At 36.4% G+C, this 24354-nt stretch overlaps 1 long non-coding RNA gene across 1 annotated transcript in view; it reads right to left on the bottom strand.

Moving 5' to 3' along the window:
* Positions 1–581: 581 nt before the first annotated feature.
* LOC131504563 (uncharacterized) overlaps positions 582–24354 on the bottom strand; it is a 39092-nt gene continuing 15319 nt past the window's right edge. The window contains exons 3-4 of the long non-coding RNA XR_009258056.1: positions 23784–23855; positions 582–1101 (exon numbers count right to left, since the gene is read on the bottom strand). This is a non-coding gene — a long non-coding RNA (uncharacterized LOC131504563). The remainder of the gene's footprint in view (positions 1102–23783; positions 23856–24354) is intronic.

Raw genomic sequence — 24354 nt, forward strand, 5'->3', positions numbered from 1 at the left:
CAAACTACCACAAGCACTCTTACTTTAGGACTCTAAAATGTCTAATGTAATCATGGTGCCAGGCTCAAGGTTGAGATTCTTATGTTCTATATAAAGTCCAAGTGCAATTTCTCTTAATCCAGAGACCTATGAACTTAAAAAAAAAAAAAAAAAAGTTAGGGAGCCTGGGTGGCTTGGTTGATTGAGTGTCTGACTTCAGCTCAGGTCACGGTCTCATGGTTTGTGGGTTCGAACCCTGCATCAGGCTCTCTGCTATCAGTGTGGAGCCCATTTCAGATCCTCTGTCCTGCTCTCTCTTTGCCCCTTCCCTACTTGTGCTCTCTGTCTCTCTCAAAAATAAAAATTAAAAAAATAAAGACAATAAAAGAGTACAGTAGGTCAATTAGGAAAAAAAAAAAGTAACCCTGAACCTCCTCCCCTCCGTCCCACCCAGTGTACCCAGTATACAAATGGTAGAACAGGCTAATCACACAGCGGCCGTTGCTCCAATAGCAATTCTGAAAATCCAACTGATCAAATGCTGCCAACCCACCATACTTTGGGACAGGGAATATCTGTTGATCAAGCACTGGTTCTGATCCACCCGATGCTTCAGAAGTGCATCTCTAGTTGGTTATTACCCAGACTTTGGTTGCATCTGCTATGAGCTACACCACTATCCATCATCCTCATTGTCCACTCCTGATGAAGCCTTTGGAAAATATGTTCTCTTTTGATTGCTGGGCCGTCTTCGCAGCCTGCTTCTTGATTATACAAATTTGAAGGCCTAAAGGCCTTTTCAAATCCCCAACAGCCTCTGTTTCTTTTAGTTCAGACTGGTTCTTTCTTCAGAACTTTATGGATTATCTATAAATTTGAAGCGAGTCAACTCCACTGGTCAAAGCCGCACTCATGACGCCTTTTTAGACCTGCCTCTTTATGTAATCAGATTCTTTGGGCCCATCAGGCTTCCATGAGACTACAAGTTTATGCTTTCTAGAAGGGTCTTCACATAGGTTTGACTTGGCTTCCTCAGTTTAGCCTATGTTACCAGGTGATACACATTTAATCTTTGCCTTGGAACTCCATCTTAATTTGAGGATCTCTTGCTGACTCTAGAAGCTGAAGATAAGAAAACAGTTTATTTTCCAAGTTATTTACATTCTACAGAATATATTTATGTTCTACCTTAAAATTTTTAGACTAAAAATTAGATTAATGTGTTTTTTATTATGAATGTAATATATACTTATAAAACAGCTTAATATCATTGAACACTATAAAAATCAGAAAATTAAAGTTTGGTTGCAATGGAATAGAACATAGAAATAGATATATATGGGAGATCATATATCATACAAATATAATTACAAATGAGAAAGAAAGGAAAACTCAAAAGTGGTGCTAAGACAATTGGCCATCCAGATGGAATAAAGTTAGATCATTATCTTGTACTTATCTACAAATAAATGTTATATTGCATTTAAAGCTAAATATAAAAAAAACAAAGCGTTAAATGCAATATAACACATATTTAGATAAAAACATGTAGACAAATATGTTAATAATATCAGGGGAAGAAAGAATTTTTTAAAATAAGACACAGAAAATGGGGCACCTGGGTGGCTCATCTCAGATTTGGGAGTTCGAGCCCCACATCGGGCTCTTCACTGACCATGAGGAACCTGCTTGGGATTCTCTCTCTTTCCCGCTCTCTCTCTGCTTGTCTCTCTCTTTCACTCTCTCTGTCCCAAAATAAATAAACTTAAAAAAACACAGAAAATGATAAAAGATAAAGGAAAGGATAAATTTAAGTACATTAAAATTAACTTCTGTATGTCAAGAGGCATAAACACAATGGAAATATAAGCCACAACCGGGAGAATATGTTTGCAATGAAAATAACCATCAAAGAATTATTATCTAGAATATAGAAAGGACAGGGGTGTCTGGGTGGCTCAGTCAGTTAAGTGTCCGACTTCAGCTCAGGTCATGGTCTCATGATTCATGAGTTCGAGCCCCACATCAGGCTCTGTGCTGACAGCTCAGGGCCTGGAGCCTATTTCAGGTTCTGTCTCTCTTTGTCTCTGTCTCTCTCTCTCTCTCTGCCTCTCCCCCAGTCATGTGCTCTCTCTCTCTCAGAAATAAACATTAAAAAAATTAGTTATACAATATATGAAGAACAAATACTACTCAAAAGTAAAAGATAATAGAAAAGTGAGCAAAAGATAGAAGTAGGGAATTTATAGAAGAAAGCCACTTGAGTGACCAATAATCATGAAAAGATTCTCGATATTACTATTAATTAAGAGAATGCAAATTAAAGCAATTCTTAGATACTCCTTGGCAGTTATCACTTTGCAAATATTGTTTTAAACTGATAATCTCAAGAATTGATTAAGATGTGAGAATAGTAAAACACTTATAGTGACTGATGTTTAATCAAGTGTCAGATTTATTCACTAAGACCCACAACAGTTCCACATATAGGCATATGTCCTTGATGGACTCTCATAAGTGGGCACAAGGAGACATACATAACGGATTTTGTGGCAGGAAGTGATAGCACTTCACCAAACCTATATCCTCCTTTTCCTGGCCATACAGTTAGACTACATTTTCTAACCTCATTATCATTAGTTGTGGCCCTGTAACTGAATTCTAGCAAGAGGTGAGTAGAATTAGTGTGCAATACATCCAGATCTGTCCCATAAAAAACAGCCAAATAATAATCCCCATGCTTTTTCTTCTTCCACTGGCTTGAAGCAAACAAGCTGAGACTTTGAAAGCCATAAGATAAAAAAGAGTGGACTCTTAAGATGGAAGAACCTGGGCCCTCCTCCTTGGAGGAGGACCTTCACCAATCAAGAATGTGCATTTTGGTCTGTCTGGGAGCTAGGAATAAAGTCCTATGATGTTTGAGCCATCATATATTTGGGGATTTGTAATTAGAGCACCTAAGTTTGCCTTAACTAATATAGATGCTTACTGCAGCATTGTTAGTAATAAACATTGGAAAAGCTCATCAGTACGGAATTTGGTAAATTGTGGGATATTCATTGGATGTAATACTATCCAAGAGTTAAAATTATTGTACTTAATCTATGTGTATCAATATAGTTAGGCCTAAAAAATGTTAGAATTAATTTTTTTTAATTTTTTTTACATTTATTTATTTTTGAGAGAGAGAGAGAGAGAGAGAGAGAGAGAGAGAGAGACAGAGCACGAGCAGGGGAGGGGTAGAGAGAGAAGGAGACACAGAATCTGAAGCAGGCTCCAGGCTCTGAGCTATCAGCACAAAGCCCGATGCAGGGCTCGAACCCACAAATTGCAAGATCATGACCTGAGCCGAAGTCAGATACTCAACCAACTGAGCCACCCAGGCGCCCCTTTAAATATATATAAATATATGTAAATATATATATACAGTTTTAAATCCTGTATGCACATTTGGCAAAACATCAGATGTGTTTGAGAAGTCATGTAATCTCTCAGCCTCAGTTCCTGCATCTATATTGTTTTATCCAATCTGAGATATCACTGATTATAACATGTATTATTATGTTATGTACCAATAAAAAACACTACAAATTAAACTATTAAGAAATACTTTCTTACACTTTGAAATCCCACTTAATACTTATGAGGAGACCTCAGACTTAATTATATACAACTATACAACTTAATGACTTATTATATGCCTATGTAAAAAGGAAAATTTAAGCTAACTAAATTGGTTAGAGCCCTAAAATACCTTCACTTACAGACTCCAATTCTTTGGAATCACTTTTTGACTCTGAGTTATTTGATGTCCATTTTTCCCTTCACTATAACATCTTGTATGCCATTAAAATTATTGTTGATATAGCAGCTCAAAGAAAAAAAATGCTCAGAGAACTAAAGGCTTTATCACTGGGCTTTTAAATAGGCTTTGCAATTATGCAGAACTAGTTTGCTTTTGAAACTCAAGAAACAGTGTTAAACATTTTTGATACATCCCCTCTTCTACCTTTCCCTTGAAACCCGTTAAAGATTTTAAAAAGTGTTCTATAGTATCTCTGAGGTTTTCTTCTAAGCTGCTGACACTCATTCTGTAAATTTTGATTCTCAATATACTGACATTTACAAATGTACAAGTAACAACTGTATCCTAACTGTTGTCTGGTTGGCAGTAGCATTTCCACATGGAAAATCCTCAGGAAATTTATACATGTTTCTGAATCAAAAATCTTGTCACAAAAATCAATAGAGAAAACAGGAAAAATATTATAATTTTCCTGTGAAAATTAAAGCTTAACAATCAATGGAGAGACATTACTAATCAATCATTCTTGCTTGCAGTTGTTGCTATGTTGTATGTGAATTTATAGCCGCTTCTGCAGCTAATAGTGAAAAAAATCTTGCAAATAAAATAACTATTAAGTTTATAACATTGTATAGTCACAAAAATTTGATGAGCAGTATTCCATGAATTAACAAATTTGAGTCCTTAAAGCAGCAATTTCGACTATGACTCTGTATAGTACTGTTTTCCCTGCTGGGAAATTCAAATGTTATGTTATTCTAATACTTCCCAGAAATGTTCACTGGCATTTTGTAGTGTTTGGATATCTGGTATCAGTACACTTCTTTGTAAATATTTTAACAAAAGAGATACAACAAAAGGAAGCTGAGAATATTGTTGTGGAATACTACGAAATGAAATTGGAAACGGATCTAAGATATGAAATAGCAAAAGCAATATTGATATCAACATCAAAATCAAGGCAAGTTGAAAAAATAGTACTCCCTCATTTTTGTGGTTGTTAATATGAAGCAGCACGTACCTTAACAAACTTGAAGAAGTTGAGGTTGCTTCGAATACACTCTTAATTCAATCAAATCAACAGCAACTCATCAACTGATATTGATTTGATTAAAATGGAAGAAATGTTTTTAACATCTGGAATATTTGTTAGAAAACAAAGATCAAGATTATCAGATGGGTCAATTCATCTTTTATATTTAAAATTTTCATTTTAAGAATAAGAACTTTTAAATATTAAATGGTTAGCAAACTCTTTCTTTAAATAACTTTTATTTAACTTCATAAATGTGTCTTATTATGATGTTTATATCAGGCAGATTTATGGGTTATCTACAAACTGTGCATTTTCTCACTGTTTTTAAATAGTAAACCTCTGAAATTCTCAGTATAACCCTATCATAGAAAAACAATCCACTGTTTATTACCATGGTCACTCATTATTTAAAACACATAAATAGTGTGTTGTGAAAAATGCAGAATAACATAGTTCAGGGAATTCCTGAAAATTCTCTTAAATTCTGATTTTTCATTAATGAATCCCAAACATGAATACTTAATAGAAATTTGGAAACATTAGCCAACAGCAATAATGAGATACTTTTGATTGTAGGATGCATTTCAATTTCAGTGATGTTAAAATGTGGAAAAAAATGTGGGTCTTAGAATCAAGGAAATGCAGTATTAAATGAAGACATCATATTAAAAGATAATCTCTCTCACTACCTTTGTAGGTCTGAAATATTCAGTGAGCTTATGGTTTAGAATATTCCAGGAAGTAGAGCACACTAATAATTGCCTAGAATGTTAATTAGTCATGTCTCCTTTTTCTTCCACTTCCTCTGGTTTTATCCTAATAGATAGATTTTCTGTTTTGATTTGTTTTGTTTTTATATTTCTATCCTCTCCTCTACTTTAAGTAAATTGTAACCAAATCTTAATTTTCTGATTTTCATAGTGTTCAATGGTACTGGTTTGAACTGTTTTATAAGTATATACTACCATTATGAGAAAAACATATTGATCTAATTTTAATAAAAATATTTTATTGTAGAATGTAAAGATATTCTGTAGAATGTAAATAATTTCTAAAAATATACTTTCTCATTTTAATTTTTCCTCAAAATGGCAGATAGTATAAAACCAACCATCCAAAAAGTACTTTTTGTCTGCTTACTTTTTAAAAAAATTTTGTTAATGCTTTTTATTTTTGAGAGAGAGAGAGAGAAACAGAGTGCAAGCGGGAGAGGGGCAGAGAGAGAGGGAAACACAGAATCTGAAACAGGCTCCAGGCTCTGAGCTATCAACACAGAGCCTGACACAGGGCTCGAACTCATGAACCACAAGATCATGACCTGAGCCAAAGTCAGGTGCTTAACCGACTGAGCTACCAAGGTACCCCTTGTCTGCTTACTTTTTTAAATAGGATGGTAACATTACAGCTAAAAAAAAGGTAAGGGATAACAGGCATAATGCTTAGTTGTTTGATAACCACAAAGTCTATACTGTCCTTCCCGAAACGTCCTCAGTAGTAGCATTCTCAGAGACGAGATTTTTCTCAAGTATTTTCTGAGGGCTGAGCAGTAGTGAGCTTTGGGATCACTCCAGGTTGTAATAGTATTTCAAAAACTTCTTGTTACTTTAGAGTTTTTGTTCGTCCCGTTTTACTTTTCACTGTAATCTCAACCTTACAAATTAGGAAACCTAGACTTATGTGGGCAGAAGCAAAGTATGAATACGCTTGACTGTGAGAGTCTTGAATATGTTCATGTCTCTATGCTTCACTTTTCATGAGGGAACCAAAATCCACAAATGGCTTTGCTGATACCAGAAGGTTGATTTTAGTAGTTGCTGATCCCAGAATTTTAATCCCAGACCTGTCTTTCACTCTTCTTTGCAGTTCTAGAACAAGTCATTTATGCTCATTTGTCCCTCCTTTAAGAAGGCAGAGAGCTACAGCTCAGAGGAGTTATGGGAAATTTCCTGGCTAATACCTGCAAAGTGCTGTGGTGATTAGAGGGATTGTCAAATTGACAATTACTATTATAGAGACCAGCACAGTTAAGGGGTCTAACTGGAAGATTGGCAGGCTGCAAAATTTTAGGCTGGTTGCAAGAGTTATTATTAGAGAATGGCTGCTTTCGAAAATGTATATTTAAATATTAACAACATTTGAGGAGCAAATACTCCCAGAGATAAACGTATGCTTTGAATCCACAATTACTTATGCATCTTCCCTGTGCCTCCTCTATGTCTGTATTTTTAAAATTCTGTAGGTGAAGGACTGAGGTTCAGTCTCAAGGTCACTGAAGCGGCTGTGATTTTATTAGTATGCTCATTGTGCTATAGAAATGTAATTTAAGGCATTAATATGTACACACTAAATAAAACCACACAGGCTGTGGGAAAGTTATTTATGATGCTGGAATTTTACCAGTTATGGAAATAAATAATATAATGTGTGTATCTCTGGAAACAATGTAAACTTAGCTTACTCAACAGCAGCGGTAAGAGAAATCTAAACAATTCTGTAATTCTATGAGGAGGGTAATTTCACTGATGACAGCTTTCCATAATTTTACTCTTCTAGATAGCAAATAATTTTCCTTATTCTTTATTTTATTACTATTTTGAATTGCACTCCTTGTTGGAGTTTCACCTTTTACTAATAATTCTTCGGGAAATGTATTTTCACTGTTTTTCATATGGCAGTTACTGCTGGCAGTACCTAGTTGAAACCAACAGAATTACAACTCTCTTCAATATCCCTACATGACATGGGTAATATTTCAGTTTAATCCAGGGGCATGAATTGAGCCAGGAACAACCATTTCAATTTCTACTGCAGTTTGTTTAGGCTTAACATGGACTAGCTACCATACCCTCTCTCGGTGAACCATATTAAATTGCTTACAGAGACCTGCTCAGAAAGCAAAAGGCATGGCTTTACTATTCTCATGACATGGTTTTGCCTAATAATCATGAAAGCTATAAAAAGAAATCCACTACAAATGCCCCCCAAAAACTCCTTACTGGTGCCCAATAACCAAGTTCCAGCAAGAGAGTTAAACAGCTATTAAGATTACTTCACTTTTATATAACATTATGGTTCGAACATTATTCCTTAAAAACCAGAAGATCTTATCTGTAATAATGGACCAGTCCTGTTTCCCCATATCTTTGTTCATAACAATATGACTGCGCTACATACTTACCAGGTGAAAGACTGAAATGTGAGATGATTTATCTATATTTTCAACAGTTCTGGAATGAAGGGATTGGTGTTCAAATGACTGACCGAAGTTAAAGGAACTCTTTATAGCTATCAAAGAAAATAGTTTGGGTACCACATGTAAAGGTCTTAAGCAAAACAGGGATATGTACTTTATAAGCCCTATTTATTTCCCCTTAAACTCTCTGAATGCACTTGTTTGTATCAAAAACCCACCTCTATTGGGGTGCCTGGGTGGCTCAGTCGAAAAAGCATAGGACTCTTGATTTCAGCTCAGGTCATGATCTCATGGAGCCCCTTACAGAGCCCTGCATCGAGTTCTGTGCTGGATGTGCAGCGTGCTTAAGATTCTCTCTTTCCCTCTACTTCTGCCCTTCTTCTCTGTCTCTCTAAAAAAATAAGTTATTATAAAAACCCACCACTGTTAAGGATATTCTCAATGAACTGCAACAATAGATTTTGCTGAGACTAGCACATAGTAGGAACATAGTAAATGCTGGTCAAGTGAATGAATGAAGGCATACAGTTATGACTCGTTCTTTTTAGCTGAATATAAAGACACGGCACCACACCTAAAGATGATTAAAGAATTTTATAGATTCTCCTGATTAAAAAAAGAAATGAGGCTTCAAAGTGCTTTATGGTAAATGATCAGAATAGTTTCTACATCTATTGCTCAATAACCCTGCCTTGTTTTCTCTACTCATCACACCCCTGCAGTGTGATGAGTAGAAAAAGACCAAGTGAACCCAAAACAGGGGTGACTAGAATTTTAGTCCTGGTTTTTCCACTAATTAGCTTTGGGCACTGGACAAAAAGACTTCAAAAATCTGTGCACTAGGCCTCCTATGCATAATGAGCAACTATGAGTTATTTGATGTCATAACCTGTTCTAACATGCTGTGGAGCTATGTTGGCAGCACGATTTGCTAACTTCAACAATACAGGAAAAGGTATTTTGATTACTTATAATTTCTTTCATATCAGCTTAGAACTACCAATTAACACTTAATAAGCACCCCTGACTAGATTGAGGAATTAAACTTGAACTCATTTGCTGAGCAGATAGTTGTACTATCTATGACACAGTACCGGGTACTCCTTTTGCTTAATATTTAAAAACGCCTATTCCTATATCTTCCTGTATTTTCATCTTCCTCGTGACATGCCATTGCTTGGTCATGTGTACAGAATGTGGAAAAAGAAAATTTGCCCTGTTTCTGTCCCTGATGACATAACCGTGGAACAAGCAAGATGAGAAAACCCTTGGTTGTAACTCACTAATAATGCTGTACAACATTGAAAAATTATACTATTTGTTATATTGAAATGTGTGTTGGTTTCGAGGAGTCAAAGTTTTCTGAAATTATTGAGGCCGACCTATCTTCACTCCTCTGAATTTCCCATTCCGTGGCACAGATCAATGCACCGAAGCTTCATGATTCCCTGAAGGGCTTTTAGTACATTGGTAGAGCCACTTCTTTATACTCAAAACCTCTTGGGGAAAAACTACTAGATGTATCATCTGCTTAGTTGTGCTCCTTTCCCTTCTTAAACTACTGATCTCTGCTCCCATTTCTGCTTTAGCAGGAATATCTTTTAAACTCATGTCTTCTTCGTTTCTGTTAGTCTAATAATAGCCAAAGATACTCCTTACGTCTTTTGTACCTAACAGACTGACAGATCTTTAAGCCCGTATTAAATTTATCCTAAAACCCTTTCTTATAACTCTATGTAATCAGTTTTCAAGACACTGCCCTAATTTCTATAAATACAAAACAAAACAAAAACAAAAACAAAAATCCCCACATTACCTACGTAACATGAAAATTAAGTGTGATTTTGGATTTATGTTTTGGTTGGGTTTTAATTTGGCAAGAGGATACATGATAGTATTAAAAGCAGATTTCGCTTTCTAATTATTTCATAGAGATTACTATTTAAATAAGTTTATATTTCCCATTAATTTTCAACTAAAGTTACTGCGACCTGGGAGTTCTGTTCAAATCAACGGATTTTATTGAGCTCTTACTAAATGCAAAGTAGTGACATAGGCACTCATGAAGAATTGGCCAGAACTTTGTTTTCTAGATGCTTTTAGAGTAGTAAGAATGATATGCCAAGTTCACTCACAAGTTGACTAGAGTCAAGTAAGGGTCAGAAGAGAAGTAGGAATATTAAATTCAAAGGAGAGACAGAACAGATATCTAGGTAAGAGCACCAAGAAAGATGACTTTTGAAGTGGGCATTGAAAAATGGAAAGGACTTTAACAAATGAAGATGAATCATCATTTAAAATTATCTAGAAGGAAGAAATGCACTAAACAAAAGCACCCAAGCTGAAATATCTGAGCCATGGTGGGAGAATAAGCAGACGATCTGATTGGACTATATGTAAGGTTTGTCTAGGCAAGTAATGAGAACTGAAATCAAAAGCTACATTGGGCCAGATTATCTTTTTTTAAATGATCTAAATGCTACTGTGTGATGTGGTATCATTTTGTTATATATTGACCCAGGTTTATACATAAAAATTTCACCAAATCCATAGTAACTAGAACCAATGTTAGATATAATGTTTGTAATTTCCTAGATAATATTCCCTCTTATGTAATTCTATAAAAATAAACATGTTGATCACCAAGAATAGAACTTTTGCACAATTAATAATAAGGATCTCACCAGGATTTGGAACCAGGTTTTAGGACCTTAAAGTCATTTTTTTTAAGTTTATTTATTTATTTTAAGAGAGAGAAAGTGCACATGAACAGGGGAGGGGTAGAGAGAGGGAAAGAGAGAGAGTCCCAAGCAGTTCCACACTGTAAGCCCAGAGCTCAATGCGGAGCTTAAACTCCCGAACCACAGGATCATGGCCTAACCTGAAATCAAGAGTTTGGACGCTTAACTAACTGACTGAGCCACCCAGGTGCCCCAGGACCTTAAAGTCATGTTAAACAAAGCTAAAAGTGATACAGCAGATTCTAGATTAAATTAACCATGAAGCATTAAATCTGCAGATTATCTCCACACCATCATGAAACCCTACTAGAATGATTATAAAGGAAGAAAAAAAAATGTATAAAATGAAAATAACAAAGTGAATAAGGGAAAAAAGAACAGCCAGTAAGAAATGCCAACAATATTTCAGAACACGAGAAACAGCTGTATGGCTAATAACTGAATATGATTTGAGGTTTTTTTATGGTTTCTTAAGTGACGGGTAGAGGAAAGAAGTAAAGGTGGGCTATAGAAAATCAAAAGAAGCAAACTGATTCATGCTATTTGCATCATATGTCTTAGGAATTAAAGATGCCAGGTGTCTCTGAAGGTAGGAAAGTAAGGATTAGGGCAAGTAGGAGGGCCCCAGACCTCTTCCCTTAGGCCCACAGCCAGATGAGTATCTCTCTCCAGCAAAATAAGTTACTAAGATTCTATAATCTATCTATCTATCTATCTATCTATCTATCTATCTATCTATCTATCTAACTATCTATCACAGGCTGAATTGTATCCCCTCAAAACTCATGTGTTGAAGTTCTAATCCCTAGTACCTCAGAATGTGCCTATATTTAGAGGCCTTTAAAAAAGTAATTAAGGAAAAGTAGGCTGAATGGGTAGGCCAAGATGTCTAATCCAGTATGATATGTGTCCTTATAAGAAGATGAAATTAAGACACACAGAGAAAAGACTATGTGACATAGCAAGAGAGAGCCATCTGGAAGCCAAGAAGAGAAGCTTCAGAAGAAACTAAGCCTGCTAATGCCTTGACTTTGGGCTTCTGGCCTCCAGAAATATGAGAAAATACATTTCTGTTGTTAAGCCACTCGGTCTGTGGTGTTTGGAATGGCAGGTCAAGAAAAATAATACATTATCTGTTTGTCTGCCTATCTATTTTTCTATATATCTATTTATCTGGTTTATGATATTTCCTAAGAAGGAATATAAAGCAGGGTAATTGAGAATAACTGTTTTGCCATAGAAGTGTGTTTGAGAGAAGGATCTTTTTATTTAGCACGATCAGGGATAACCTCTGCTAGGAAATGACATTTAAGGTAAGATCTGAAGGGTGAGGAGAAGCCAGTCATGCAAATATTTGAAGGAGCATCTTTCAGGCAAAAGGAGGTTTAAACAGAAAGATCCTCAGGTATAAAGGAGCAGGCAGACTGGGGACTAATCAGCCTGGCTAGAGTACAGTAAGCAAGGAGGGTGGTAGAAGGAGGTAGGTATGCGGATATAAGCAAGGATCACAAGATAATTTTACACTTAAGATAAAATTTTCACTTCTTCCTAAGTACAGTGGGTCTAAATCTTGGTCCGTAAACTATGAAAAATATCAAATTTTATTTACTTTTCTAAGTCTGCTTAAATTCATCTCCCAGTCCTCATCCTACCATACTGGCTGGAACTGTACCTCATTGGTTATTACTTCTACTCTCACACCCACCCAAAGTGCTGTGTAAAGGTTCAAGGGTCTTGGGCAACACCAATGTCTCAGGAATCCTCCTCCAGTAAGGGGCCATTAGTCAGCAGGAATTCGTGCTCGATACACATCATCTCAGTCCTCAAGGTCTCTTGGGATCTGAAGGCTCACTGCTATCTTCCTGTACTTAGTGTGTATGAAAATTTAGTGCTGCTGGAGGATCTTGTGCCTTAGGTCTAGGCTTTAGCAGTGGCTGCGGTTCCATCCCCTCTGAGGTTATACCCCTTCTGATGTCACTGTCATAAGCACTGAGCAATACCCTGCTACCAACAGGACTTACAAAGGCCAACCTTTCACTGAACTGAGAGAGCAACAAAGCCCTGCCCTTGCCTTCACCCTCTCCCTTCTAAAGTCTCATTAGAGCATTTCTTTTTCTATCCTAATCTGTTCAAGAAGTTTAGGCTTTCGTAAAGGATAGAAAGAGCTAGTGCCTTCAAGCAACTTCTAATCTAGAACCTGCAAATGACTCCGAAGATATGAAATATAAAGAGCCCAGCTATCCAGCAATATTTACAGTAGCCAAGACAAGGAAACAAACTTAGTGTCCATTGGTAGATGAATGAATAAAGAAGTTGTGGTATGTATATGTATATACACAGATACAATGGAATATTATTCAGCCATAAAAAATGAGGATATTGTGCCATTTGTGATGACATGGATGGACCTTGAGGGCTTTGTGCTAAGTGAAATAAGTCAGAGAAAGACAAATACTATATGATCCCACTTACATGTAGAATCTAAAAAACAAAACAATACAGGGATAAAAAACCCCAAATTCATAGAAAGAGAAATCAGATTTGTCGTAACCAGAGTTTGTGGGGTGGGGGGAGGGGAAACTGGCAGAAGGTGGCCAAAAGGTACAAGCTTCCGGTTACAAGATAAATAAGTACTAGAGACGCAACGTGCAGCATGATGGGTATAGCTACCACCATAGTTTGATTTATAGGGAAGTCATTCAGAGAATAAATCCTAAGAGTTCTCATCACAAGGAGAAAATAATTTTTTCCCCCATTTCTTTTTATTGTGTCTATATGAGATGATCAATGTTAACTAAACTTATTGTGGTAAGCAGTTCACAATAGATGTAAGTCACACCTTTATGTTATACACCTGAAATTCATGCAGTGACGTATGTCAATTATATCTCAATAAAACTGAAAAGTAAATAAAGGAGAGAGGGAAATAACTACATTAAAAAAAAAAAGAGCCTGGCTATCAATTGTAAATGAAGGAAGAAGTTGAAGAACATCCAAAGTCACAAATGAATATCTCAATTATTTTGCCTTACTAGCTTCAGTGAATTTTTGTTACTTGCAAACAATAACAACACTTACCTAATGAAAACATCAGGTGTACTCCTGAAAGCTTACAGTGTTTATAAAATTTACTACTTTGGCTTAGAATCTATAGTCCCCTCTTTCTCTCCATTCCTTCTATTCTGTATGTGTTGGTTTTCTGGGTAATAGATGGTTTGGCCTGTCTAGCTGTTTTAGCGTGGTACTCGGCTGATTTATTTATTCCCCTATCTTTTCTCCTGGAAATTGATGGCTATTGGCACTGACTAAATCAGGCCATCCTGACTTTTCTTCCCAAAGAATTTAGACTTTGGCTAAGTATGCTTTCAAAAAAAAAAAAAAAAAAAGGAACACATGCGCCATACAAAACCAAGAACTTCGAACCACTGAAGAGTTAACAAGATAAAACACTTTAAGAGAAAAGCTGTTCTAATTTGGAAATGTATCCCCAATGAAATATGCTGTATGCTTCTTTCAGTAATCTCAAATCAGTCTTCATGCAGAGTTTACAGAGGACATACTCTCCAGACAGTCCTGGAGGTGGGAAAAGCTTTTATTTTAAGGCTAAAAAAGATGGATTTTCTAAATTGTCATAGGTTGTGGTTATAGCAGCTGCATTCGGCATGGTCCCCATGCAGGTTATTCTTCTAATTATGCTGCTGACAGTTTCCCAAGTGGATTAAAATCCACACTCAGAGTTCTCTTATCTATAACCTTTCATCCCCATGACTCCCTGCTCCACAGATGTTTCTCCTAATGCCTAGTTCTAAGTCTGGGGACTTCTTAGACAGGTACTTGCACAATAAAAGAAAAAGGCGATTGTAGCCTTTCTCTGATCTTTAATGTCTAATTTCTACATACATATTAAACACAGAAAAATGAAAAAGTAATCTATTTTATAATACAAATGTTATCTGATCCTTCATTCAGCTTTTAGAAAGTGATAAACCTTTGATGATTCTATATGGGGCAACTTACTTTAAAAAGAAAAAAGAAAAAGGCTTTGCTCTACAGTAGTGCCTCATTTGAATGGTGTAAAACAAGGCCAAAATAGCCCAGAGTAGATAATTACCCACATAACTGAAGCTTACTTCTTAATAAGTCAAATCTTTAACTTTTTTTTTTTTTGGTTCAAAATCTTTTAGGAGGTATATGGCTTCCTTAATCAGAAGCTGCTGAAAACAATTCAGTATTCCTTTATTCAGGATAATTATTCACAACATCCAGACCATGAAGGGAATATAGTCTCATTCATTTTGGCTCTCCATCTTCCTTCCTTGCTGTTTCTCCATCAAATTCAGGCTTACTTGTGAAGACATATGTATTTTTGTATTATTTCTATTCTCCTCCTCCCTGTATAATGCTCTCAGTTTTGAGGACCTGCTGAGGGTAGGGAAATCAGATACACAGGTCTGTTAAGGACTCTCTAATCAATGTGGTCAGAGGTCAAGAATAAAGTTTCTTGATTTTTCAGGACTTATTTAAGAATGGGTCTTCCTTTAATCAGGCATGGCCATTGTTCTGAAAAGTTACATTCATCAAAGTCAGTTATGGTAGGGTTTTCTAGCACCTAAAATGAACGTGAGTTTTTAAAGTAAATTAAGTTCTCTGGATTTAGGATGACAAATTGGAATCTGGAAGTTTCCCCTTGAGAGAAAGAGGTGAGAGGCCTTAAGAAAATCCTCATTCCCAGGGCACCTGGGTGGTTCAGTCAGTTAAGCATCTGATTTTGGCTCAGGTCATGATCTTACGGTTCATGAGTTCTGGCCCGACATCGGGCTATGTGCTAACAGCTTGAAACCTGGAGCCTGCTTTAGATTCTGTGTCTCCCTCTCTCTCTGCCCCTCCCCTGCTTGTGCTCTGTCTCTCTCTCTCTCTCAAAAATAAATAAACATTTAAAAAAGAAAATCCTCATTCCCTACATTCATCTAAAAAATAAATTATTTTCTCTTAGAAAAAAAATGGAGGGAAAGAAATCAATTCCAAGGAGTTCAGTTGTGTAGGAATAGAGAAATATTAGAGAGAGAATATAGGCCCTAGGCAGAGGTTGAAGTTTCTTCCCTGACCTTTCCTAGGCTCTAGGGTTATTTATTTATTTATTTGCAAATTCTTTTTTTTTAATTTATTTTTTCTTTCTACATTTTAAAATTTAAATCCAAGTTAGTTAACATATAGTGTAATAATGATTTCAGGAGTAGAATTTAGTTATATTTACATATAACACCCAGTGCTCATCCCAACAAGTGCCCTCCTTAATGCCCATCGCCCATTTAGCACATCCTCCTACCCAACACCCCTCCAGCAACCCTCAGTTTGTTCTCTGTATTTAAGAGTCTCTTATGGTTTGCCTCCCTCTCTGTTTTTATCTTATTTTTCCTTCCCTTTCCCTATGTTTATCTGTTTTGTTTCTTAAATTCCACATTGAGTGAAATCATATTGTATTTATCTTTCTCTTTTTTCACTTAGCATAGTAAATTCTAATTCCATCCATGTTGTTGCAAATGGCAAGATTTCATTCTTTTTGATCACCGAGTAATATTCAAGTGTGTGTGTGTGTGTGTGTGTGTGTGTGTGTGTGTGTGTGTGTATGTATATATACACACCACATCTTTTTTATCCGCTCATCAGTCAATGGACATTTGGGCTCTTTCCATAATTTGGCTATTGTGCTATTGTTGACTGCTATAAACATTGAATCAGCACTTTTATATCCTTTGGATACATACCTAATAGTGCAATTGCTAAGTCATTGAGTAGCTCTATTTTTAATTTTTTTAGGAACCTCCATACTGTTTTCCACAGTGGCTGCACCAGTTTGCATTCCCACCAGCAGTGCAAAAGTGTTCTCCTTTCTCAGCATCCTCACCAACATCTGTTGTTTCCTGAGTTGTTCATTTTAGCTATTCTGACATGTGTGAGGTGGTATTTCATTGTGATTTTGATTCTAGGGACCTTTAAAAGATTGGGGTAAGGAAGAAAGAGAGGAGAAAGAAAGCTGCAAGGAGAAATAAAGCTACTTTATTTTTTTCTTTCAGACTGATGGGTTTCCATTCTGTTATTAATAATGGCCTTTCTAAATTCCAGTAAACTTTCCATCTAATAAATGTGCCATATGGATTGTTACCATAAACTTAATGATAAGGATATATGTCTATGTATACTGAACACTGAAATTCCTCATAGATATACGGTCTAGAAGGGACACTAGTTCTTTAAAAAGCAAATAAAACAAAACACAAGCACATATCCTTGGTCCAGTTTTCTACCCAATGCAGCAGGAAAGAACAAGTGAAAAATTATAAGAAACACCATTTTATAGATTTCAAAGTCCTTGGGGGTTTTTGTGTGTGTGTGTTTTTCCCCCACTCTCCTCATTTCTCTAGGAAAAAGAAAAAAAAAAAAAACAAACAGCCTCTGTTGCTCTGTCAGCCCCTCTTTTATGTGCTACAGAACACCTGGTGGCCAATTGCTAGGTGGAGGATAATTAGCCCCTCAATTATCACCAGTTTATTTTCACCTGTTCCACTAGCATTTCTCTAGAACTTGAAGCTTGTCTAATTAGTCTTTTCTGACCCATTCCCCACTGTCAGACTCAAGAAATAGCCCTTCTACTAAGTAATTAACCCATGGTAGGCCAATCCTTGTTTTTGTTTCAACTCCTGTTGGAATCATTAGAATCAAATGAACAAAGAAACATCATGGGACAGAGTAATGAGGAACTAAAAAGTTCTATCTTCCTTCTCCCTTCACCAGCTTCCAAATCCAAATTATAGAAATCTTAAGCACAGTGACATTTAGTCAGACACATATGTGCTTGCTGTTGAATGTCTTGAAAGAGCAAAATAGCACTGCCAGAATTATCAAGTTCAGTTCTCTGAAATGCCATAGGAAATATGGTGTTTATTTTATACCTAAAAGGTGAAAGAGATCAAAAAAGAATCCAAATTTTAAAATGCAGGCCAAAATCTCAACTTGTAAAACCTTTTCAGGATACTGTAATTGAATCTAACAATTTCTTCTTTGCATTATTTTGATGATCTATGGATAATTTTTCCCAACTATTTATACACATGCACAGAAATTCTTATTTTGTTTCATCACACAAGTCTATAGCAAAGTCCAGCAAAGATTTCTATAAAGCTAAGGAACATCTCATTTTTACTCATTCATTCAACAAGTATTATTGAGTGCCTACTTTAGAGTGGACATATTAAGTCCCAGGGACACAAAAATAATGGAAGGTTTTTACATTCTTGAAGCTGAAAGCCTAATGTACCTCTAAATATCATCTACTTTAAAAAAAAATAATGAAGCTACACACACATACTTAAAAATTGACAGAAAACATTCTTATTCATTCTGCCATTTTCCATTTCTTGTTCCCAATAGTATCTCAAGATCCTTTGAGGAACCACTTCTCCTCTGCCACACAGATTGGTTTAGGGCTGGGCATATGATCAAAAGTGAACCAATGAGGGGCACCTGGGTGACCCAGTCAGATGAGCATCAGCCTCTTGATTTCAGCCCAGGTCATGATCCCAGGATTGTGGGATCGAGCCCCATATTGGGTTCTGCACTGAGCATGCAACCTGCTTATGATTCTGTCTCTCCTTATGTCCCTCTCCCCTGCTTGCATGCATTCTCTCTCTCACTCTCTCTCTCACTCTCTCTCTCTCTCTCTCTCTCTCTCTCTCTCCTCAAATTAAAAATAAATAAATAAATAAAATAAAGTGAACCAATGAGAGCCAGGCTCAAGACATTTGTTCCACTGTTGAAAGTCTCTTTGTCTCACCGAAAATCGGAAGATGTGAATAGATGTTGCCTTCTTGTACCCATTTGAGAATGAAACTAAAGCAAAAGTAAAGAACACAGCTATAAAATAAGGAAAAAGAACCCCTGGTAACCTCATTTAAACTCTGTTGAAATAAATAAACAAACAAACAAACTCTGTTGAATCCATTTTCCAAGATAGACCTTATCCTGTTTTTTATGTTTTATGAGCCAGTAAGTATTCTCTCTACCTGAACTATTGGGGTTTGGGCTTAGGTCAGTTGTGTCCAAAAGTGTTCTCATTGATACAGATATCTCTCTGATATCACAAACAACACCTTAAAGTTTAAGGTAGTTATATTTTCTTTTAAGCAATTAAAGAAGGACCTGCAACTTATCTATTTGTGAGCTTTTATCATTCAGATAGGAAGGTATATATTTTTCTATCCATAAATGTATTTTATACTCGCTTCTCACCTGTAAATACTTCCAGTTTCTTTCTGGACTACAAATTTGCTTGTGTGAATCATATTCTATAAAGTGTGTTGCCAAGAAGTCATATCCTTTATTCTTTTTTTGAATAATTTTTTTATTGTTTATTTTCAAGAGAGAGACAGAGTGTGAGAGGGGGAGGGGCAGAGAGAGAGGGAAACACAGAATCTGAAACAAGCTCCAGGCTCTGAGGTGTCAGCATAGAGCCTGACCTGGGGCTCGAACTCACAGACCAGGAGATCATCACCTGAGCTGAAGTCAGATGCTTAACCGACTGAGACACTCAGGCACCCCTGTATCCTTTACTCTGATACTGCACCACATGCCCTGTGGTTTTTAACACAGCAGCAATTATTCTGTCAGGTCGAATAATTTTAGATTTACCTCTATGTCTTCCATTCATTCCACAAATACTTACTCAACAGGACCTATGTAATGGTATCGGTAGTCCAAAGATAAATAGTAAGGGTTACTGTTTTTCAAGGATGTTCCAGGCTCTTCAGGAGAGCATCAAGTGATATACAGGGATGACAGTACCGCGTGACAATTGCTCTGTAGGTTTCAGTCTCTCAGGTGCTAAATCCAACAAGACGGCACTCTCTTCATCACTTCTCACATCCAACATATCGGCAAGTCTTCTTGGTACTGCCGCCCAAATCTTTCCCAGGCCTGACAATTTCTTATAACTTCGTTCCTAAAACCCTAGTCCAAGCCACCATTACTTCTCACCTGTACTACTGCAGTAGGCTCCAAACTAGTCTCCCTGCCTCAACACTTAAAACCTCACAATCCCCAGTCTATTCTCCACACAACAGCCAAAATGATCTTCCGAAAGCACAAATCAAATCAATCCATTTTGCTGCTTAAAACACCACAATGTCTTTTCATTGCCTTTAGAAAAAGAAAAATCTAAACACCTTGCCACATGACAGGCCCTACATGACCTGACTCTTACCTACCTCTTCAACATCACTCCTGCCATGCTCTCCCTTATCCAACTCCCCCCGGCAACACTAACCTTCATTTAATGCTTCCAATGCCAAACCTGTTCCCATCTCGGGACCTTTCAACTTGATACTCTTATGCCTATAATACTGTTCCTATCTCATGGTTAGGTCCCACTTCTGGCAATCCTTTCCTGATCATCTTGGCTGAAATAATTGCCCTTCTACTACTACTACTCTGCCAAGTCCTTTTCTCATTGCCATCCTTTATTTTCTTTACAGCACTCTTCACTATTTCAATTCAGATTGTTTATCTGCTTATACAATAATCATTGGCCTTTCTCTGCATGCCACTAAAATGTAACTTCCAAGAAGTTAGGGACTATGTTTTATTTATTGCTTGCTCAGCACCAGGAAGGCCTGGCACATGGTAGGCGTTCAGTACCAATTTACTGAGGGAGTGAATACAATACTACGGATGAGTTATATCTAACTCAAACTTGGAAACCAGAGAAATAGGAAAGGAAGTTAAGGAAGATAACATTTTGCAAAAATGGGGGAAATACCAAATGAATAAAGTATAGAATATATGAGTTAATGGGAAATATGAAGGAAATACAATAACTTGAGGAATTAGTTCACATGTGCTTTCTGTAATATTCTATGAAGCAAACTGGCCACAGGACCACAGAGCAGAGGAATGACAAATATGAATAAATTAAATTGTAGGAGTATTTTAAATTGCTATCTCTAGGGTTGTTGTGAGGTTTGTGCTTATTTAACATTGTTATTCATGACCTGGAAAAAACATGTGTATGGAAATGTAGATAATCCTAAATTGGGTTTTATTGCAAATATCAGTAAGCACCCAATTCTCAAGTAATACCCATTACCTCAAAAACCTAAACTGATTTGAACTCTTTTTAAAATACAAATATTTGCAGGGGCACCTGAGTGGCTCAGTCGTGTATGCATCCGACTTTGGCTCAGGTCATGATCTCATGGCTCTTGGGTTCGATCCCCATGTCGGGTTCTGTGGTGACAGCTCAGAGCCTGGAGCCTGCTTCAGATTCTGTTGTCTCCCTCTCACTCTGCCCCTCCCCTGCTCACATTCTGTCTCTCTCAATAATAAATAAACATTAAAAAATATATATACACAAAAAAATACAAATATTTGCATAAGATACAGTTGAATCTAGTCATTCTTCACATAGGAGAAAGCTGAAGAAGTTACAGGGACCCAGGGTAGATACCAGGCAGAAAATTGGATACCACTTGATCATTCAAAAGAATTTTGATTTGTTTGTTGTTTGTTTGTTTAAGTTTTCATTTATTGAGTGTCTAGCTGGTGCAAGGAACTCTAGATATATTTCATTTTCTCTTCAGTGTAACTCCTAATGGGCCTGTCCTCTCCATGTTACAAGTAAGAAAATTGGTGGAAGTGAAATTGACGGCTCAAACGTTGACTCACCTATTCCCAAAGTTCTTTTTCATCATCAACATTTTCCTATTGTAAGCTCTGAGACACAGAGTATTGCACAGAACTGATCAGAAAATACCATTCTACTTCACTTACTACTTGACAACACATCCAGTAAAAGCTACTAGGAAATAAACAAAAATAAGGAAACCTTAAAAATAGCTCCTCAATGAAAAATGAAACCAAAAGAATATACAAATAAACATATTTTTAAGGCCATCACTAAAAAAGCAATAGCATGAAAAAAAATTTTTTAACTAATGGCCAAGAAGAGAATATTTATAAACTGAAATTAAATTAAGATTAATTTATACCAAACAGCAATGAAAAACATTGCTTGCTAACCAACTTGTAAGGGACGTCTTCCATCCACTGCGGCATTTAGAAGCAGATGGATGAGCAATTGAATGAATGAATGACTGAAGGAGTGAAGGTGTGAATGAATGAGTGGATAAATTAACAAAGATACTTTAACCTATATTTTTGAAACAATCTTGAGCTGGCAGAATAGGAGCACCAAGGAAAAACTCAGAGATGAACTTAGGATCATTATTTTTTTTTTCTTTCTGTGCCAAGAATTTTGTGTTTCTCAAGTAATTCTGTGTTACCTTTCAACAAAGTAAATGAGATTTTAATTGGTTCCCTTCCTTGAAATAGTAGATAGGCCTGGGTACCACTATCAGAGGGAAGCCCTTCACCAGTATTTTATGTGAACTGGGGCGTAATGTCTATAGTATTTTCAGCCTTCACATTTTTAATTTTTGTCAGGCAGTACTGTAACAAGATCCCCTAAGTCAATGTGCTACCAGAGGGGGGGAAAAGAAATAAAGAAAGCATCCATATAAAGTAAACAAGTTAGAAAGGCTCATTTTTCATTTGTTAACTAGCCTCCACACGGCTGTTGGCTGTGACAACAAATGATTTAATGAGTCCAATTTAAAATAGTCTTGTCTGTATAAGATAGATGTCTTGGAAAATACTTTTTAAAATCTCACAGCTATAGCAAAGGCTGCTTCAACATACCCTGAGAAAAATCTGCACTGCAGTTCTACTTTTTTTTTTCTTTTTTTTTAAATTCTTTGATAGGCCAGATATCAAGCTAGCAACAGCAAGGAATATTCCTATTGTACCTGTGAACATTTCCTAATAGTAACTTTTAACAAGATGTTTCAGAAACACCAGCTTAAAAAACCATAAAATTTTATCGCCTGTGTGGAAAAGTGATTAGTCAACAAGAGCCTTTCTGAACTATGTGTTTGTCTTCTCTTCAGTTACTTAAATGACCCATTAGAAAGATGCTTTGTCAGAAGAGGATAATGATAAGGAACGTGATGTGTGCACTGCACAGTGACAGGGGAGGGGACTCATCTCTGGGGTTGTCACTCTCTAGGTTGTGGCATTTGATTTTAGAAAGCTTGTAAATGTATTTAAGTGGAAGAGATGAGACCTTCCCGAATCTATTCCCCAAGTTCACAAATACATGTCTCCTTCCTCATGGACATTTCTTAGGTTTTAAGAGTAGAGCAGGTAAGAAGTGTTATATCTGAATTCACATGGTGCTTCCCTTCATGTAAAGAACAATTGCATCTTTTTGATCATCCTTTGGCAACAGATAAAACACATTATATAGCTTCTGAGAGGGTCAGGTAGATCCAATTTTGTTGAATGACCTGCCTCGGCTCAGAACTAAGTACCTTGTTTTGTTCTTGGGACATGAAGAGTCCAAATTTGATTAGTCTAAATGTGTATCTTTACTTTTTTTGAATGTCTAGATGGGGTGATTATCCAGAATTAACCTTCAAAAATGAGATTGCCTACAGTCACCTCTGTAATAATATTCCAATTTGCTAAAAATGTTTTAAGATTTCGTGAACAAGAGGCTTGAGCACCAGTGCTGAAGGGTGTGCGCACTGAATAAAAGGCTAGGAGCCCAGAGAGCAGATGTGCTTCAGAGGCAGCCTCACGATAAAATTATTCAAGAAGTCAAAGAAATGAGAAAAAGCAATGTCAAAATATTTTCACATTAAAAAAGTAATTAACATATACTGCATAAATTAAAGACATGTAGACAAACAGACCTAGCCATAATACAAATACCTTTCCAAGCCAAGTTTTCGTTTAGATAAATATAGTTCATGCAAGTTAGAAAAATGTAAACCGCTTCTCAAAGCCATACATACATGTGTGTCTTCCCTGACTTTCATAGCATTCTCAAGGAAACCGGCAGAGGAGGGAGTGGGTGGAACAAATGCTAACGAGAAGACTTGAGTAAATTGCCAACTGTCTAGGCTGCGAGGTATTCACCTTGCCACGCTGAGCATTTGTTGTGGTCCAAATCTCAGGCCAGCACTGGAGCAGGCTATTCTTTGTAGGGAACTAGTAGAAAACAAATTTTAAAATGTCAAATGCTGCATGCTATTTTCACACTCCACACTTGTTTCTTCAGTCTTGGATGATTTGAAAAAAAAAAAAAGAAAAAGAAAAAGAAAAAGAAAGGAGTTAAATTTACTGTGAAAAATAAACATTTTTGTTTGGAGAGCTGGAATAATCTCCACAATCTGATGATATATATGATGCACAGCCCCCAAAACTTTTTTGGTCATGTTTGAGATGGAAATGCAATTGGGCATCTAACCTTGAATTATTTGCATTCATTTATTGTAATACATATATATCATTAATAACTGATATCTTCTAAGTTTTTGTCTAACATCTTTGATCGTTCCAAATAATATTATTTTGACCTTTACTTTGTCTCCTTTAGATGCAACCTCCCCCCCTTTTTTTTAAATTTATTTATTTATTTTGAGGGAGAGAGAGAGAACAGGAGGAGGAGGAACAGATACAGAAGGAGAGAGAGAATCCTAAGCAGGCT

The sequence above is a fragment of the Neofelis nebulosa genome, chromosome 2 (genome assembly GCF_028018385.1).
Source record: "Neofelis nebulosa isolate mNeoNeb1 chromosome 2, mNeoNeb1.pri, whole genome shotgun sequence".
Taxonomy (NCBI): Eukaryota; Metazoa; Chordata; class Mammalia; order Carnivora; family Felidae; genus Neofelis; species Neofelis nebulosa.